Source organism: Theropithecus gelada, chromosome 15 (assembly GCF_003255815.1).
Source record: "Theropithecus gelada isolate Dixy chromosome 15, Tgel_1.0, whole genome shotgun sequence".
Taxonomy (NCBI): Eukaryota; Metazoa; Chordata; class Mammalia; order Primates; family Cercopithecidae; genus Theropithecus; species Theropithecus gelada.
This window is the reverse complement of record NC_037683.1, coordinates 25,985,670-26,006,270: the sequence shown is the minus strand read 5'-3', so window position 1 is coordinate 26,006,270 and position 20,601 is coordinate 25,985,670. Positions and strand designations below refer to the sequence as shown.

At 40.9% G+C, this 20,601-nt stretch overlaps 1 protein-coding gene across 3 annotated transcripts in view; it reads right to left on the bottom strand.

Annotated features, from left to right (window-relative positions):
* Positions 1-19,769, bottom strand: part of TNC (tenascin C) — a 98,274-nt gene extending 78,505 nt beyond the window's left edge. The window contains exons 1-2 of one of the 3 annotated variants that reach the window (XM_025359136.1): positions 19,202-19,417; positions 16,226-16,329 (exon numbers count right to left, since the gene is read on the bottom strand). The gene's annotated coding sequence lies outside the window, so the exon portion shown is untranslated. Of the gene's footprint in view, positions 1-13,814; positions 14,013-16,225; positions 16,330-19,201 lie in introns of those variants that run through there. The other 2 variants (XM_025359135.1, XM_025359137.1) reach the window with 2 other exon arrangements.
* Positions 19,770-20,601: the final 832 nt, after the last annotated feature.

Below are 20,601 nucleotides of genomic sequence, written 5' to 3'. Positions count from 1 at the left end.
TGTTTCCACATCATTTTGGCAACCCATGAGGCAGCTTATACCAAATTTTTCTTCTCACTTACAGGCAAAAGGGTTTTATTGTGCATGGCCTGTCAAGCGTAGAGTTGCTTACATGGGCGTTCTTAAATGTCCTAGAAATTCCTCACCCTTTGTCCTTCCCAACATCCATAAATTCCTTTTTGGAATGTGTCAGGAAGAGAGAGGAGCCAGGAAACAGCCTTAAGTGTGGATTTTTTTTTTCCCTGAGGACATCTGATCTCCATAGTTGAGTGAGTCCAGCACAACCTGTGTCATAAGAGAACTGAGAAAACTCTAACTGCCAAAGTAAAGACCCTCCTAACCCTAGGTGTTTGAAGAATTCCAGAACTGAGAAGTGGTTATCCATTTAGGCAGAACAGTGGCTTAACTGATGCCCGGTTAAGATGTTGGGGGAGCCAGCGATTATCCGAGAGGACTGAGAATTATTTTTTAAATGATTTATTCTTGCATTCAACAGAGATGTGTTGAACAAATGTAAGAACAGGCTATGGGATAGCCTAGTGGTGGGGGGGTGTTTCAGAAGCCAATGATGGTCTTGCCCTTAATGAGCTCACAGTTTGGTATAGAAAGCAGACATGTAAACAGATACCTGTTGTGAAGAATGATAAATACTAACATTGACAAATATCAAAGAAACATCTGTGCAATGTTTGAGGATATCTGCTCTCGCATCAGTCAAACACTGCTAGATCCTTACTCTGCCACTTGCTATTAATTTGAAACACATGGAATCACCACTCTTTTCTTTCTTTTTTTTATTATACTTTAAGTTCTAGGGTACATGTGCACAACGTGCAGCCTTGTTACATATGTATACACGTGCCATGCAGGGGTGCTGCACCCATCAACTCGCCAACTACATTAGGTATATCTCCCAATGCTATCCCTTCCCCTTCCCCCCTCCCCACAACACGCCCCGGTGTGTGATGTTCCCCCTCCTGTGTCCAAGTGGGAATCACCACTGTTTTAGGTCAGAAATGGTTGGGTAGTAGCAAAATCCACAGGGTTCCATCCAGTAGCTGTCTTGGTTGTGTAACATTGCCTGTCTGGGCCTTAATTTTCACATCTGTAAAATGGGAACACTAATATCAACTGCACAATAAAGTTCTTTCAACTGAAAGTGAGAAAAATGAGATAATACAGGCAAAACATTCAGTAGCTAACACTTAAAAAGAGGGAGACCTTAGCAACTGGTGTGTTTTGGTATTATATGATTATTCTGTCTTTTGCTTGGAGACGGCATTTCTAACAGAAGGCTAGTCTCTGAAGGATAAGATATATAAGACAAATCTGGGAAGCCCTCTCTTTCCTGCTGTTGCTTTTTCCATGGAAATGTGTACATCTTAGTGTTTCAATTTGTCAAGTAGCAGAGACACTCTAAAATTTTTAGGAAAGTGAGGAGGCTGTGGCTACAACCCTGGGTTTCCTCCTATCCTACCTCTTTTAACTCAGTAGCAAGAAAAGCAAACGAATTAGCCTGGGGTGGGGCTCTTTTCTGGGAGGTCAGGACCCTGGCCAAGGTTTCTCAGGGGCAGTGCTGCCTTTGGGATGGCTGTCCATGCTGCTGAGCCAGGGCTTTCTACAGAATAGACTGCCTGTGGTTTAGTCTTTCAAGACTGTGTTCCTAACGGGAAATATTTGGCCCAGCTTCTCAGTACTTTCCAAAGACACAGACAGACATCAAATTATAGAATCAAAATCATGCTTGAGCAGGACTTAGAAGCAACTGTACAGGACTTAGAAGCACTGGTACAGGCATGGCAAGTCTGTGGCACAAAACACTTCATTCTAGTGCATGGGGCAGGCACAGCTAATCAATAACAACACACTTCTGAGGAACCCTACTTAAGAATCATTCTGAATCATCACTTCAGGCAGCCAATTAAGTAGTATATAAATAGAGGTAGGTATATCACATGAAACTTATTTGCCATACTACCTAGTTATTTAAGAGAATAACTGAATTGAAACACCCACAGAGAGTCAGTAGGTAATCAGTGGTGACTTTTACTAATTAACTATTAAAGCTGATATTAAAATCCAGAGATTTTGCCTTTGGGTCAAGGAGTTCAACTGAGATTGATCTTTTCCTCTAGACCACCGGGAGGCCTTCAAAAAGGAGTGTATATGTATGACATGGTGACTACAGTTAATAATAACATATTGTATACTTCAAATTTGCTAAGATAGTAGTAGATCTTAAGTGTCTTTATCATTGACACACAGAGGTAACTATGTAAAGGGATGGATGTATTAATTAGCTTGAATCTGGTAATCATATCACAATGTATACATATATTAAATCACCACATTGTATACTTTAAATGTATAAAATTTTAATTTGTCAATTATACCTCAATAAAGCTGGCAGAAAAAAACTTAAAAAAAGTGCATACGAAAGTCATTCAGTAATTCTTAGTCTGAGGTTATTGTAATGATCTCCAGAGAGAAATATAGGTGGTGGGATCCTGGAGTGCATTTGTGTTAAAGTATTTCTAGACTTCTTGGCCCTGTTGAGGTTTTTGCTTTTCTGTCTCTCTATCCATCCTTTCATCCAACTATCTACTTTTTCAGTACATACGTGCCAAGCCCTGAGGTAAGTATGAACAATACGACACTGAAGAAGATAAATGTGTTCCGTATAATCACAAAGCTCATAATTTCCTCCCAAAGAGTCACAAAATGCTATTTATTTAGTTATTTATTTTTTGAGATGAAGTCTCACTCTGTTGCTCGGGCTGGAGTGCAGTGGTACGATCTCGGCTCATTGCAACTTCCACCTCCCAGGTTCAAGCGATTCTCTTGTCTCAGCCTCCTGAGTAGCTGGGATTACAGGTGCCCACCACCATGCCCAGCTAACTTTTTGTATTTTTAGTAGAGTCGGAGTTTCATCATGTTGACCAGGCTGGTCTCGAACTCCTGACCTCAGGTGATCTGCCCGCCTCTGCCTCCCCAAATGCTAGGGTTACAGGCATGAGCCACTGCACCCAGCTGCAATTGATTTTAACTTCATGTATAGCTGATTTAGTATTTGTGATATTCTTAAGTGCCACTGCAGGTTGAGAACATGGTGAACACTCCCAAGCCAATAGCAAGAGTATAAATGTTAACATTCTTTCAAGAGCGAATTGCTATTCACTTACTATGGACCTCCCAATGTGCTGGGTACTTTGAAAAATAGGCCAAGTAAGCAGTTATTTTTTGTTCCTAGAGATCTCAGAAATTAGAAGATCATATACAAGCAAGGTCTGGTATTAATGCCAGCCTGAATGAGATAATTGTGTGTCAGTTTGCACTGGGAAGTTCATGGAGGGCTTCCTAGAAAAGCAAAGACTTACAATCACCAAATATTGGTTGAAGAGGCCTTGGAAGATCATTAAGAAGTTAACATAATAATAATAATAATCAGGAAGTTGACATCGTTATCATCACCATCATAAGTAATACAGATATCATTAACTATAATTTATTAAGTGTTGATTTTGCCAGAGCCTGTGCTTAGTTAGCATTTTAAATTTCCAATTTCAAATTCACATAAAATTATGAGATAGTATTTGCACCCTCATTCTGCAGCTGATAAAACTGAGGCATAGAGTCTTTACATGGTTTGTGCAGGTTCAGACATTATTAAGTTATGGAGTCAGGATTTGAACCAAAGCCCATCTGAGTCCAAAGTCAGGGCTCTGAACCATGATTTTATACAGCCTTTTGTGCTGGAGGGCCAAGCAAAGGAGCTGTGAGTCAAGACCAGCCCCAACCTCTGACTATATAGCTTCCCAACACCTGGCTCAAAGCAGTATACAATCAATCCCCGAGAAGTAGACCATTAAGATGCTAGACAGCCTGTGACTGCTATGGAGATGAAGCAAGCTAACAGATACCTTTGGGATGCTGCCATTTCTCAGTGATCATTGAGCGAGGGTTCCAGATGCCTTGAAGGCTTCTAGAAGCCTTTTTGCCATCTCTGCGAGAATAAATCTGTCAGTCCTTCAAGATGCTGCTTAAAAAAATCTACTATTGAAAGTTTTATCAGGTAACTTTGGCCTAAATTTATCTTTCTCTCTTCTGAATTGTCTGGGGAATTGATATGATATTATTTCATTTATCATTTAAAAAAAGATTTGGAATGGCTTTATTACGCGTGCATAATTCCATCTCTTAGGAAATTAGCTAATTCTAGCTTATATTTGTATTAGTCTATAAACAGTTGGTTTGCATACAGTTATTCTGCATGCAGTTAGATTGTATGTAGACTATAAGCTCTATGAGGGCAGGGATATATCTGAGACATTCATCTCTGAATGCCCAACACAAAACATTTTATCTAGAACATAGTAAATGCACAATATATTTATATTAAATAAAATGAAGCTGAATGTATTTCTTGGTAAGATGTATCAAGGAATTTATCACAGTCTCAGTTCTGAATTAGTTTGTTTTTGTTCATTCAGTTATTCAGTGAGTACTTACTATGTTCCAGACACTACACTAAGTGCAGAGGGTACAAAAGTGACAAAGACAGACCTAGCTCCTTCCCATGAGATTCTAGACATCAACCCAAGGGCTTTTAAGAGCTCAGTGCTTTCTACTTTGAAACAAGATTTCTTTATGACCAAATAAACTTGGTCATAAAGTTTGGCCAGGCCTAAGATGCACTCAGCATGAAAATTTGGTTTTGGTGTGAAGAAAGCATCCTGGGTTATTAGTTAGTAGCACTTTCAATTTCATTGCAGTATTTGTCATTTTGTTGTACTGTTGTTAAATCTAGGTCTCCCTTCCTCATTTAAAATTTTTACCTTCATTACTTTTTTTTAAGTTCCCAGATACTTGGCCTTTTATGAGGCCATATAACAGGAAGTGCAATAAATTGAAGATCTGGAGGAGAAGCTCTGAGCTCCACTTCTGCCAAGCAGGTCTGACCAACAGGGTCATTGTGTGACCTTGGGCAAGTCACATCCACTCTTGAGGCCTCAGTTTCTCATGTAAAATGAGCAACCGTGTATAGTTCCCAATTCTAACATCCCTTTGGTTCTAGTGATCTGTGGTCCATTGCTAATTTCACAATATTTTTGTCGAACTTTATTTTGAATTTCACTTTAGACCCAAGTCAAATGGCCAACATTAAATACAAAACCCTCTAAATACTGTTTCTTTCCATAGTTTGGCTTAAGCATTGGTGGTGCCTCACGACTTCCTCCATCCTGCCCCTTGAACAGAAGTTCCATTACCAACCAAATTAAATCCACAAATCTTAATCCATAAAATATTTCCATCCAGACACAATAATGAGATTCATATTTGTGGTTTAGTATACCTAAGAAATGCTCAGATGAAATATGACTAGATCCATTGATACATTCAGACCACAATCTGCCCTGGTGTGGTCTGGTTTCAATTTTTGAAATAAAACTGCAGAGCACTTGCTTTCTCTCTTCTATTTCTTGCCTAGACAGAAAAGAAAATAAAAAGTGATTCTGACCAAGTGGCAACAATATAGATTCCTGTAAAATTCTGGAAAATTGTTTCAGAAATAGATTTGAATTCATTTCCCAATGGAACAATGACCTCTTCTATTTTGGTCTTCATCCAGAATTTTAAGAAATCTAGTTGACTCTTTCACAAGCATTGGAAAGCAGTTCTCAAAGTCTTGAGCCAAGGTTAAGAAATGGAAGAGATTTATCTAGGAAGAACTGATTACGACAAAGTACAGACAGACTAACACAACCCTAAGTAAGAGAACTTCTGAATAGGGCTCTGTGATATGGTGGCCTTTGTGAAACTGTTATCAGCCACCCAATGTCAGAAATACAGTCCTGAAAGACCCTGAAAAATTTTAAGAAGGCATTGCAATGGGAGAGACAGGAGCATTGCCTTTAGAGTTAGGAAGACTTGAGATCAAATTCTACTTATCTGCTGGGGAGCCTTGGACAACGTTCTATACCTTCTGAATTGTGGCTTATTCAACTATAAAATCTCTCCAGGGATGTTTGAGACAGTGAATGGGACAACAAAGCTGTAAGTGCCTGACATATTAATAATAAACGTTACCCAAATGTTAGTATATCTTCTCCTTTTCTTTCCTTTTCCTTCGTGTTTCCCTTTATGAAGGAGCTCCATGACATTGGGCATATTAAAAAATAAAAGAGTAATAGCGTAGAGGTGGTTCAGGCACTGGTTAAGAAGTGGAATTGGTTTGGGATCAATTACGTTTCAACTCAAAGAGCTGACATAACTACCTGGAACTGCTTTGAGAAAGATTCTGTGGCTATGACTAGGCTTTCGGGAAAAGGTGCTGTGATGGATTAGCAATATCAACCATGGGGACAGGAGTGGGGGGTGTTGATGCGTACACCAAATATTTGGCATAGCAAAACAGACAGCTTTGGAAATCTTTTCCGATCCAATGTGCTAATATTCAAATGAATGGAATCCTGCTTGAGTGGGGTTTGCATCAGAAGGAGCCAGATGGAGCCACTGACAATTACAAAATCCTGTTTAAATCAAGTTCAATAAAGTCTGATACATTTTGATAGAATATGACTCGTGAAACAAAAATATGTCTCTAGGACTGGAAGCAGGAAACCAGACTCTCAGGGAAAACTAAGACTACTCCAGTAATAAATTTGTGTTACTCCAGGCAAAGCAAACATACTTTCATTGTCTATTTTCACTTTTCCAAAATGGGACCATCTAAATGCTACAATAATAACGAACATTGATTGCATATGCCATCTGTGCCAGACACTGCTTCTTGTGTCTTCTGCGGATTATCTCAGTGAATCCTCCCCAAGACCTCTGAGGTAGTTGTCTTTATTTTTCACAGTTTATAGATGAGAAGACTGAGGCTCACACAGCTCAAGATCACATAGCTCGAAAGGGGGAACAGAAATTTAAATCAGGTGAACTGATTCACTTGTTTTAATTATGTTAAAGGATGGTTTGCATAACTAAGGTCGGGGTCCAGAGAAGCTACTGGCAATGAAACATCTTTATGATCTACAGGCAGGACAGGAAAAACTGCAGAAGAACCTGAAAAATAGAGATATGTCTAACCTCCTTGACTTGGCTTTAACTTAGCTGTGTAACTCTAAACAGCATTTTCTGAAGTGTAATCTACAACATGTTGATAGGTACTAATGTGAGGGAAAAAGATTTCGTAATTAAACATGTTTGGAAAATGTTATTTTAAACCATATATGATTTTAAGCCAAACAAATTACACAACTTTCTTTACTTCAGGATTTTCCAGGATGTTTAATAGGTTCATGCAGGTTGGAAATCTCCAAGAAGGGGACAGTTTATAGAGTGTTTCCCAAATCTACTTGATTATTCTGTTTGAAGTGAGTCACAGGATTAGGATTAGGTTTGATGGCACACGATAGGGGAAGAACTGATAGAGAACAAATCCTAGACCCTTTCTCCTTTCATTTCCTCCTGTATTAGAAGGAAGCAGCGATATACCTATGACCTGTCTGGGATAAAATGTGAAGTCCTGTGTTAGAGAATCTTGAGCAATTTAAACTATGAGGCAAGTAAGTCAATATTTATACTGTGCCTGGCACTTTACAAATGCTGTTTAATCATGTTACCAACTGTGGGAATTAGGGAGCATTGTTTGTATTTTACTGGTAAGAGAACCGACGGCTTAAGAAGGTTATGTAAGTGGCCCAGTCAGCATTTATTTGAATCAGAATTAAGAACAGTCTTATAATTCAAAGTCTATGCTCTTTCTGCTATATCAAGTTACCTTTGAAGTAAGATTCATTGTTCAAGTTAAAGAATTAATATTTATCTACTATCTATCAGAGAGAAACTCAACATAATTAATATGAATAGAGTTGTTGGATTTGCAAAATGGAACAAGGTAGGATGGTGTTTGGGAATTGGGATTCACATAACTATTTTATTTATAGTCGTGAACTTGAGGGGACAGCATAGGCCAGGCGGACTATAACATCTATGTCTTAGGCAAATCTTTAAAGCCCCTGGAGAAAAGCCTGCTCTCCTTGAGTCTGACCTGGAGAGAAGGTTAATAAGTGAGAGGAAGATACAGTGAGAAGTAGCAGATGGGGGAGCTAAAAATCTATCATTTCTGGAAAACTGGGCTTCACACTATGTACTATCTAAAAAAAGCGTGGTTTCCAAGAAATCAGTCAAGGCAGGAGAGCATTTCAGAGGGACTGGAAATTACCACTTTCAGTTTTGAAAGCATGGACTTCTATGAACAAACAACCTATTTGTATAAGTAAGGAAAGGAGGGAAAATTCCTTCTAAATAGGATCATTTAATTCAGCATATGGCAGGAAATTCAAGAAATTTAGTCAGAAAGAAATACAAGTCAGAGGAAGGCAGAGGCAAATGAAGATGAATCATACAAACGAATAACTTTTAATCATTATTCTGAACTTCTTTTAGGTATAGAGTTTAACATTATGTTTTTGGAGGGGAACTTACTAGTTGATTTTTTTTTCTGCTTCAATCTCTTTATATGCATAGGTATGATAATATCCACCTTGTTAGGTTAAGGTGACTGGAAAGTAAGTATAAAAATTTAGTAGGTTGACTGGAAGGGGTCAGTAAACTTTTCCTTAAGTGAACAGATAGAAAATACATTGAGCTTTGCAGTTAGATGATTTCAGTCACAACTATTCGACTCTGCTATCGTAGAGGCAGCAGCTATAGATAATACATAAACAAATGAGCATAGCAGTGTTCCAATAAAACTTCATTTACAAAAATAGGCTGCCACCCTGTGGTTTGCTAACCTCTGCTGGAATATAGTAGTTATTCAATAAATGACAGCTTCTATTATGAAACTAAATACAGATTGAATTAAACAGTAAGGAAACTAACATTTTTTTGAGTGGCTATTATATACATTTTTATGACAAATCTTATACTAAATGCTTTTTATTCATGCTATCATTTATCTTGTCATTTGTCATGACAACCTGGTGAGTTAGGTATTATTATGTTTATTTGAAAATTAATTTGAGACTCAGGGAGTTTCCATGACTGGCTTGAGAGGCAGAGCTAGCTTTTGAATCCTGATTTATTTGTGGCTCTAAAATGTGTGCTTTCAACTACATTGAGCTACACTGGGCTGACTCCTAAAGGAATTTTCTTCAGTTCAGATAAGGTAAAAACTTAAATTTTTACTGTTCCATAAAGAAAGAGATCAGCATTCAAGTGGATACCTTGACTTTCCATTTCCCAGACCTTCAGCAGCTCTTTGGTGGCTGTGCACATGTAAGCACCAAAATATTTGACCTTTGTTTTTCTCCCAGAACCTCTGCTGGATCTCAAGTTTTATGCACTTCCTTTTTGGAGAATACTTAAGCCAAGGTGTACTGTTTGCAAACACTTATTAGCCTTGGGTAGATATTGGCAAGTTTCCGTTGGCATCAAATGGGCTTCCAGAATCTGCTGAGGCCTGGCTGCGCTCATCGATTGTCTTGGCCAAAAAGAGCTGCTAATTAGGATGACATCCTGCTTGTCTTTACCTCTAGAGCTAGGTTTTCCTTCCTGGGCATACCTATCATGTCCCAAGCAGTATGTTTGGATTTTTACTGCAGATCTAGATGAAAAAGAGCAAATTTGCAGTCTCTTTAAAATCTACGAAGCCCTGTACTCCAGTGAAGAATTTCCCAGACTACGCTGCAAGATGTTTTTAGGTAGACGTCCTATGGTCAGGTATGTTTGGAGATACTGGGCTAATGAAAGTTGAATAGATTAATTACAGCAAGATTTCTCAGATGATGCACTCTACTTCCCTGAACCATCCATTGGCTTCTAACCACACTCAGAATAAAATTCAAACTCCTAGTCATTGCCTACAGAGCTCCTTCTCTCCTTTCATTCAGATGTCTGCACAATGGCACATTCACCTCTCACCTCATCTAAAAGAGCACCCCTCTCCCCACCAGTCATTGTTTATCCCCTTACCTTGTTTTGTCTTTCTTCTCAGCAAATATCACTACCTGAAATTGTGCTATAAATTTATGTGATTCCTTTTTATTGTCTGCCTTCCCCCTGCTATGGTCTGAATGTTTGTGTTCCCTCAAAATCCACACATCGGAACGTAATCACCAGTGTGATAATATTAGTTGGCAGAGTCTTTGGGAGGTACTTAGATCATGAAGGCAGAGCCTTCATAAATAGAATTTGTGCCCTTATAAAAGAGACCCCAGAGAGCTGTCTTATGTCTTCCGCCATGTGAGGACATAGAAGGTGCCCAGAAAGTAATTTCTGTTGTTTGTAAGTCACTCAGTTTATGGTATTTTGTTGTAACAACTTGTACAAACTAAGATACCCCACCATAATGTAAACACCATGAATAAAGGGATCTTGACTGTATTAGTTTCTATTGTATCACCAGCCCTAAAATTATGCATTGAATGGACACATGAGCTGTGCATTTCCAAGAACAGAAGGGTATCAAGTGTTCCCCAAACTCATTTGGCCACAAAATCCTTTTTTGGGTGATTTCCATGAGAATGCTTTTCCACATGACACACTTTTGGGAACTGCTTCTCTAGTGGGATCTTATCATCAAGAACTATTTGATCAACAAGTAACAAAACAATGACAACAAAACATTTATATTGAATGCCAGTTTCTGTGTTAAGCAATGCTCATGAACTACATCATTTAATCATCACAATAAACTTTTAAACTAGGTGCTACTACTTTGCTTTTAATATGGATAAGAAAAAATTAGCTTAAAGAAGCTAAATAACTTGGCCAAGATCACATAGCAAGCAAATACCTCTCGGACCCAGAGGATTCTGATGCCAAAGTCATACTCTTAACCATTATTCATTTCTTCTCATGGGATGTGAGCTTCTCCATGTCCAAGATAGACAGCTCTTTGTCTCCATCCCTCCCTTGAGCCTGTTCTTTCTTCCTATTAGTTGTTGACTGATCTTTGTTTTAACCTGCAGATTTTCAGCTATCTCTTGTGACTCAGCCTAAAATCCCCAGACAGGACTCCTCTGTCCTTGGTACTGGTTTTTCCAAATCCAAAGCAATTTGTGTTTTATCCTGAAGGCCACCTCTGAAAGCAAACACATTCCTTGAGGTCTGTGTTCTGAGACAGTTTCCTGTCCTAGGGCTGGGATGGTTTCCTCCTGTCACATGTTGTGTCACCACACTGCACATTTGCAAGCCAGTGGGTGAAGCGTGAAAACAACTTCAAGTTCTGGGCTTTCTGAGCAAACTGCTAAGGAAGAGGATGTCCAAATCTGGGACACAGCAAAGACTCCTATTAATTGCTAAAGATTAACTTTATTCTGGTTGTGCTAGGTTTCAGATAAACCAGATACAATTTTTTCTTTTAAGAACTATACTGTCAAGAGGGGCAGACAGTCCATTCCAGGATGATAAAGGAGATGACAGATTTAAAAAAAGAAACATAGGTAGAATGAGATGACAGTAAAGGGGCATCTAATTTACCTGGAAGAAGTGGTGCCTGAACTGAATTTTGAGAGAAAAATATGAATAGGTGAAAAACATAAAAAAGGATATCTAGACATGAGGGAATGGCATTTATAAGGACATAAAAGGAATAAAAGGGTTGATGTGAAGAGTATGAATTACAGCTGAAGTACAGGATCTGTTTAGAGACCAGAAGCAAGATCATGGAGAATCTTGAATGTCAGAATATCTGTTTTTTTTGTTGTTGTTGTTGTTTGTTTGTTTGTTTGTTTGTTTTTTGCAGGCAGAGGAGAAGCATTTGGAATCTTGAGGCCTAGGAATGTTAACCTCTATGTCTCAGGTTGAAGAAGGGGAGGGCTGGGTTGCTGGGGGCCAGTGGGAAAGCTGTTGCAGTGGCCCATCTGTGAGGTGCCAAGACCTGAACTACAGGGGTAATGGAGGTGGGGCAGGGGATGATGATGGAGAAAGTGGGGAGGCAGTGAACAGATTTGCTTGTCAAGGCAGTAGAGACTACAATATTTTGTATGTGGGGATAGTAAGGAAAAAAGAATTAATCGAAGATGTTACTATTTATTATTATATCTGCTGAGAGGAATAGATTGAGAAGGGGGACAATGGACGAGTTTTAGTTTTGGTCACATTGACTAATAAATAAAATTATTAGAATAAAATAAATTTGGAATCATTACCTTGAAAGACCCCTCCCTGGGGTGAAATTCAGGAGAAATTATGGCTACCCAATGAGTTAAGACAGCTAATCAAAACACTTGACTCCACTATATACATGGGAGGATGCTAAACAGAAACTAGTCCACTTTAGTGGCTGCCATAATTTTTTATTACTCATCAGGGAGAGTACAGATGGGTTGAGTGAACTTGTCATTGATAAGAAGTTGCCAGAAATTGGTGACACTGGAGTGTTGGAGGCTGTGGCAGGCAGACTCTAAGGTGACCCCATTGATACTGCCTCATGGCATTTTCATACATGTGCAATTACCTCCCCTTGAGTGTGGGATGGCCCAGCGACTTTCCTCTAACACACAGAATATGACTAAGGTGATGGAATATCCCTTCCATGATTAGATTACACAGGATTGTGATGTGCCTCTTGCTTATAGATTCTCTCTCTCTCTCTCTCTCTCTTTTTTTTTTTTTTTGAGATGTAATCTCACTCTTGTTATCCAGGCTGGAGTGCAATGGCTTGATCTCGGCTCACTGCAACTTACGACTCCCAAGTTCAAGCGATTCTCCTGCTTCAGCCTCCCGAGTAGCTGGGATTACAGGTGCCCACCACTATGCCAGGCTAATTTTTTTGTATTTTTAGTAGAGACAGGGTTTCACCTTATTGGCCAGGCTGGTCTCAAACTCCTGACCTCAAGTGATCCACCTGCCTCGGCCTTCCAAAGTGCTAGGATTAACAATAGGTGTGAGCCACCATGCCTGGCAACTCTCTTTCTCATTGGCTTTGTTAATGTAAATAGCCTTGTTGGAGAAGGCCATGTGGCAAGGAACTGAGGGTGGCCTTGGACCAACAGCCATCAAGGAACTAAGGCCCTCAGTTCAATATCTCTCAAGAAATGGAGTCCAGCCAACAACCACATCAACAAGCTTGGAAGCTAATCATCCCCCAGTTCAGCCTTTAGATGGGACATCAACCCTGTCCAACACAGACAATAACCTCATGAGAGATCATGAGGCAGACAATCCAGCTAAGCTGTGCTTAGACCTCTAAAAACCATGAGATAATAAATGAGTGTTGATTTAAAGTAATTTGGTATGCATTAATAGATACAGAGATACTAGTCATCCTTGGCTCAGTCCATATGAGTTAAGGCTGTTGAGAAAATAAGACTCTGTTCATTTTTCTTTTCTAAAAGAATGTCTTAATTCTGAAACTTTTAATATTGTCCCTGGCTTCCAAGAGCAAGAGTCAGAAGACCTGGGATTCCACACTGACCCTGTTGCCAACTGGCGGAAGATCTTAGAAAGATCTTTCCCTTCTCTATGTCTCAGTTTCACCCTCTTTAAAATGAGGTGTGCTAACTTAGGGCAGCAATTTACAAAAACATTCTATTTTTTCCCCACAGAACCCTTTCATCAAATGAAATTTCATGAGGAGGCTCAGTGTACAAAACAGATAAGTGGAGGGGCTTTCATTGATATAAGTTGAGGAGAATCCCCTGCTTGACCTCCCTGTCTCTTCACAGCAGCCCCCAAATCTCCTCTGAGGTTCTTTTTAAAATCCAGTCTGAAAGATTCTGGCTTAGAGGCTGCCCGTGAGCCCTTACAGTTTGAAAATTCTATGTTCCCTAAGGAGATTTAAGAAAATAGTAACCTACCTAGAAGTTAAAGCACTCCTCTGCAATATCTGTGCATCGACCTTCACAAGACCATTCCACAATCCTGGGTATCTCCTTTGGGGACTGTGGTAATGGTGCATCTGCCCATGGTTGGCCTTTTTTTTGGGGAAAATGAACTCCAGCAGACAAAGCTCCTGCCTCCCTAACGTTCTTGACCTTAGTGGTGTACAGTCCAGTGTGGCAGGGAAGGCAATCATAGGGGTAATTATGACACACACAGTGGGGGACGGGTAGAGTTCAGTGGGAACCTGGAGCAGGGGGATTCCAGGCAGCCTGCAGGGCATTCATGGCTTTCCTTGGGCAGCACTTGCTTATGTGTGTCTGTGCTTCAGGTCTCGGGCTGGTTGCGGGGATGTGATGTGGATCGGGCTTTGCTCTCATGCAGCATAAAGTCTAGTAGAGAAAATATATTACATTTATGGGTCACATGCTAATCATTTAATTACAGTTTTTTCAAGAGGTGAAGCCTGAAGGAGCAAGCTGGAGATAGCAAAATTAACCAGTCTGTCAAAGAACACAAGGACCCAAAAGACAAGCTTTTGTCTCTTTCTTAGCTTTGCTGTGTCTAGTCCTCTCTCATCAGAAGATGAATAGAATTAGGGTGCTGAGCATGACTTCCTTACTGAAATGGTTATAACCACCCTCTCAGGACTGGGAACCGGGTTTGATTTTTGACTCCACCAAGTACTTCCTGCATGGTATTGGGTAAGCTACTTAAACGTTTTCAGCCTCACATTGTGCATATTTGAATGGGGTGGGTGTTAAGACTTACTAGAAGCTATGGTTGACTAAATGGCATGATGCCTGTAGAGTTCTCAGTAAATATTAGCTATTATGATTATCCCCTAGGACTCTCCTAGGACAACATTTCAGACACATTCTTGTCGAAGTTAGCAGTAGCCAGCTTTAGGGTTAGAGGTGAACAATGGTTAATTCTGAAACAAAGCTATCTATGTTCAGAGCTCATGATATATCTCTGGCTCTTGGTGTAGGGTATTTGGGGAAGGTTAAAGGACCAAACAAAGCTATTTTAGTTGCCATGGCTATATCATGAAGGACTTATGAACTTCAGGAAATTTCAAAATTCTGAGACAACATGGCATGAAATATATATTGTTAAAATCTCCATTCACAGATAGACTGAAAATGCACATGGAAGGGATTTTCCATTCATGATCTGCTTTTGACTTGGACATTTTGCTTTTATTCTATGGTGAAGGGTCAAAGAGAGTAATGATGGTGATAGAGTTGTTTCTAAAGTGGAGGAGAAGCTGGAAATGTGAGACAAGGTGGAGGGAATGGAGTTTAGGCTTAGGGGCATAACTGAAAAAAGTCTGGCCACTAGGATTAGAATCAGGTTGGTACACAGACTTTTCTCCTTTACAGAGAAGTCACAAAGCATGTATAGCCCCCGAAGGTAGGTAAGTTCACCATCTCTGTCTTTTACATTGAATAGAATTATGGCCTGGGGTTTGTAGGTGGCTGGTTACATCACACTTTGAGGGGGGTTTTCCTCTTGGAAAGGAGCCTTCATCTAATGTTTCCCACATGTTGAAGGTGTTCAGACTGGACCAGGATAAGATTCAAGGGGATTCCCTACAATCTTCTCAGAGTGAGAAGTATTTGAATCATAATCTTCCTCTCCCAGGCTTCCCCTGAATTTGTAGCTCAATTTGTGGCTTGGAGCCTACAACCATTTCCAAATTGTCCTGGGATTTGTGGCCCCAAGGCCGATTTCACTTTACCTACCAATCAGCCCTTTTAAAACCAGATGTTTGGCTCACCTGTGTGCCTACTTTTCTGAGATGAAAAATCAGCAGGAGTGACCTGACTGCTACCTCTAGTTTCATTCTTCTCTCTTCCAGGGGCTGAAATTTGAACTTTCCTGTTTCCAGGCAGAGAGTTGCACCACTGAGAGCTGACCTTTGCTGAGAACCATGAAAAATGATACATGCAGGGCTATTCTGTAAAATCAATAGGCACCAATGACAGCTGGGGTCTTCTCCACGATCTTGATCATTCACTGAAAGACACCATTAAAGGTTCTAAACTTGGTCAGCACAGCCTGACTTCAGAAGGCAATGTAGCACAGCAGAAAGAACAGTAGGGTATTAGTTAGAAAGCTTGGGTCAAAGCCAGCTCTGCCCCTCAATTACAGAAAGACCTCAGATGAGTCACCTAACTTCCTTGAGTGTTGATTTCTTTAGCCATAAAATTGAGCTAGTAATTTATAATTTGTAGTGTTAGAGTGAGAATTAAATGAAAAACTATTGGCAAACCCTCCTATTACATATGCCACACATAGCCCTCACTATCAACTTTGTGTTTGCATGTTTTACCATCACAAAAGGACGTCTATTTTGAACCAACTAAACGTTTGCAACCTAGACTTTTTACATTTCAAACTGAAGTGGCTTCAGCATGAAGAGGGTTGCACTTTGGTCCAGTGGATGTTTTTTCTTGTAAGAAAGCACAGCTAGGTGTCTATAGAAATCTACAGAGAAAGAAGAGAATATGTGCTCTTAATTTATTATAAGCATTAGAAAGGGTAGGATTAAGGGGGATATGTTTTTCATCCTGTCATCTTGAATTCTCTTTCCAAATTCCATTCTGGTTATATGATCACGCTACTGCTGTATTTATGGGTGGCCACAGTCTGCCTGGAGGGGCATATTTAGTCAGAAAGGAAGTGTTTTCCTTCTAAAGGCAGGCAAGAAGCAGAGAAGCATTCAGAAGGAACATGGCAGAATGTACCTCTGACTTGGTGATCACGGGGACCTGGGTGTGAAACCTGGTTCTATCACTTCAAGTTCTGGGACCTTAGTAAATTTATTCAGTCTCCCTGTTCTTGAAGCCATCTCTTTGTCCAACAGATACAGTCCACACCTCAGAGACATGCTGTGCATGATCCCACTAAGGGCTACAGTTTAGAAAGTAGGCTCATCGTATATTTTGGCTATCATTGTCATTAGAATTAATTAAAATAGACTGTTAAACCTTTTAAATTTCTCATATATTTTCCTGTCTATTGCACTATTTGTGGACTTGCTTTTACTTCTGTTACAGATGGTGATTCAGAGGTGCAAAAATCCTTGTTGAAGGGTAGAAGGGCAACCAGAATGCACGCAGCCTGGTTTCATGATTTGTAACTGTGTTTTTTTGTCATTGGACATTCTGTGGCAATGTCACAGAGGCTAAGAGCAAAGGTATAAGTTTTAGACCCTGTGACCTCACTTCAACCAAAGCAGCCCTGCATTTACCTGTCATATACTGGGGTTTTGCCATAAATTCATGTAATGAATATTTCCATCTTTAAAAATAAGTTTAAAAATCATGATATTAGAACATTAATCTTGGACAACTCCTTGCAAAATGATAAACAGAGAAAAGTTTCCATTTATTGAACCCTTAATATGTGGCAGGTACTATGCCAAGAGTTTGCCATATATTACGTCATTTGAATGTTGCAAGAGCCCTGTGAGACATAGTTTGTCATCTCCATTATATGAATGACAAAGCTGATGGCTGAAAGGTTAGTAACTTCTTAGAGTGGGGAAGGAGGAGGTTAGTGGGAGATAAAATAGAGAAACTAGGTTTTTAAAACAAAGCATAGAGGAAAAAATATTTAATGACTGTAGAGCTTGGCAACATCCCTTTCAATCCTTGTCCAATTTACTCTGTTTGAGCAAACCAGAGAATACTCATATTGTGCACCTTTTTTTCCCCCCGAAGCAGTCACCTTCATGAAATGCAAGGGCCAAAGCACGCTAACTTACATATCCTGCAAATGGCTTGTATGTGCACAATGCCAGAAACTCTTCACTGGGTTATCTAGGACTGAATAAATCTTCAGTCCTGAATCGGGCTTGCCTGGCTGGGGTGGGTAGTAGTTTTCCTTTCTAAAGCACATATGGGAAAGCTCTGTAAAAATGGGGAAAAAAGTCTACAAAAACATGAAAAAGAGGCATTCATTCTTCAAGTGGGGCTCCCTGTCCTGCTCTCCCTCCAGACAGAAAGCTTTCCAAAGAGTTTCCAACAGCATCGTACTTCATAGCTGTCAGCTTTAGAATCTGCAGATGCCTAAACTCATAACCTCCTGACATTCTGGAATCAGTATTTGACATTAACACCCAGCCCCGGGCTGCTACCTTTTCTCCAACCTGTGCCAACACAACCTCCTGCTTGTAAAATATAGCCAAGTCTCAGACCTGCCAGCCTGGTGAGACACTGTGAGATAAAAAGTGGGGGTTGGGAGTGGGCTGAGGAACAATACACAAGAAACGATCCAACACTGGCTAAGTGCCTCTTTTAACTTCCAGAGTGATGGCAGTTTTTGGCAATGACAATGATTATCCAAACTTCCAGTTATTGAGCAGTCACTGCTGATCTTTCTATACCTCATTTTCTCCTCAAAACGACAGCAGACGCTATTGTCCCCATTTTAGAGATGGGAAAACTGAGGACTAAGGAGGCAATGTATCTTTCTCAGGGTCGTATGCATGGTGGTGGGGAGAATACCAAACACCTCTGGCTTCAAACATAAGCTCTTATTCCTCTTACAACACTGATGGGTGAGAAGAAACCCTGCATTCTTTCCAAAGTACACCAGGGGCAGTAGGGTTCCCATACCTGGGGGAAGTTGTTGCTCAGATCTTTCTGTGATGAGAAGTGAGGAGGAGAAGGTGATTCTAGAGACATGTGGGATGCTGCTGGCTCTAGGCACCCCAATAAAGCTGCTCTCCACCACTTTCTAGCTGCCTGTCAGTTACTCATCTGGCCCAGGAGCCACCTCCTCTCTTCTGTCCCCCAACTCTCCTCTCCAGGGTGAATATTTTGAGGACCAAATGAGGGAATGGGTACAAAACTGTTTGTAAACTTTATGTAAGGTCTGTTTAGATGTAAACTTTTGTATTCTCCCTGCACTCCTCTATCAAAGTCCTTCTAACCCATCCCAGGGGCAGGCTATGAGCAAACTCTACCTTAAAACTCTACTTCCCTAACCCTCAAGATGAAATATACATACAGGTGAATCAGTCAGGCTAGAAGTAGGGGGGAAGTTTAAGAGAAAATTCTTACTTTTCCTCTGCAGAACAGCTGAAGATAACAACTTTACGAAAAGTTCCTTCCAAGTCTGACTATTCATAAAGTTAAAACAAACAAAATTACAAAACCAGAACAGTCAAGGTGCATCTGATCACAACCAATACACACTCATTTTTTTTTTTCCAGCAGTGGAAAAAAACAAACAAAAAAAAAAACCACCCAAACGTTTTATAATTATAATATAAAACCACAACTTATTTGGTACCAGGAATGCAATCCGTACATCATAAGGATCTCTAGTGATGAGGGAAAAACAGACTTACCTCTCTGATGGGGGAGAGACCTAGATCCTTGGAAGAAGTACCTGGAGTGGGAAGCAGCGGCGGTTCCCACGTGCGCGGTCCCGAGTCCCCCAGCCGCGCCGCCTTTGTGCCCACGGAGGCGGGGGCGTGTGTCTGCGCGCGGGAGAGGCGGGTGACAGTAGGCAGGCTGTGGCCGGTGCAGCCAACTTTGGCTGGCTTATATAGCGAGCTCCTTCCTCTGTAATGGGACGCCTCGCCTCCAGACATCCTTTCCCACTTTTTCAGTTGGCGAATTAAAGGAACAGCCCTCCCAGCGGAACAGGGTTAGCTCATGAAAGACGCACTCACTCCTGGCTCTCGGCCAGGGAAGGAACCCATTTGCATACAATTTATGGAGAAAGTAGGAATTCCCGCTTCCCCTCCCGCCTCCCCGCCCCCGACCCGAGTAGTTGTTAGTGAAATGTGATTTTTGCTTTGCTCCCCACACGGGTTTTCTAATTGTGAGACGGATGCCCCGGGGAGCAAGAGGGAGCAGGATCCGCAGCCCTGGCTCCCCTCCTGTACTTGGTCAAGCTGGAAATGGGACCAGGGCTCGCCTAGGCTCTGGGCAGCAGCTGCTCAGTGGCAACTCGGAGTGAGTACAGGGACTGAGCCCAGTTCCTGGAAAGAGGAGATAAAGCCCTTCAAAAGCCTGGGGCGTTTCAGGTTTCTCTGGGCCAGCGGAGAGATAGCCCAGGATTAGGTCTCAGCAGGTGGGGACCGTGCGGGAGGCTCATATCAGCCCTGCTTTTCTTATGTGGCAGCCAGCCTTGCCCAGCTGCTGGGAGGCATCTTTGTTCTAGCCCCAGTGTCCTACAGGGCAGTAGCTTTTTGACATTGTTCATGCCCTGTGCCTGGTGTGGTCTTCTCAGCTTGGGTCTCCAGGGGGAACGGTTTCTGAGGTTTTCTCTTAGTGCTGAAAGGCGTCCCCCACAGCCTTTTCTTTAAAGAAAAGCAATAATTTAAAAAGGTAACAACCTAATCCTTGAGCCATAAGCTGCGCCTTTGCTTTCCAGCCTGCCGTGGATTTCCTCCAAGCTCTGAGTCATTCGTTCATTTGGTGGTTAGCATGCGCTGAGTATCCGCAGGGCATACAGGGGCATTTAAGGGAGTGGAGAAGTAGCACTTCATCTGCGCCTAGAGACTTCTGAGCCTGTCACAGAGCATTGTAGTTTGTGACCGTGGAGGAAAATGAAACATCGAATGTAATTCAAAATGCAACTACCATTGAGCCCTCCCTTATTAAGTCTTTAATAAGGTGCTGTGCAGGGTACTTTATGAACACTATTTTTGTTCACGATTTTTATCATATCCTTGCAGCCAGTAAGTAGGATAGGCACAAGTGTCTCTTTTTCACAGAAGAAAACTGAGGTTTAGAGAAG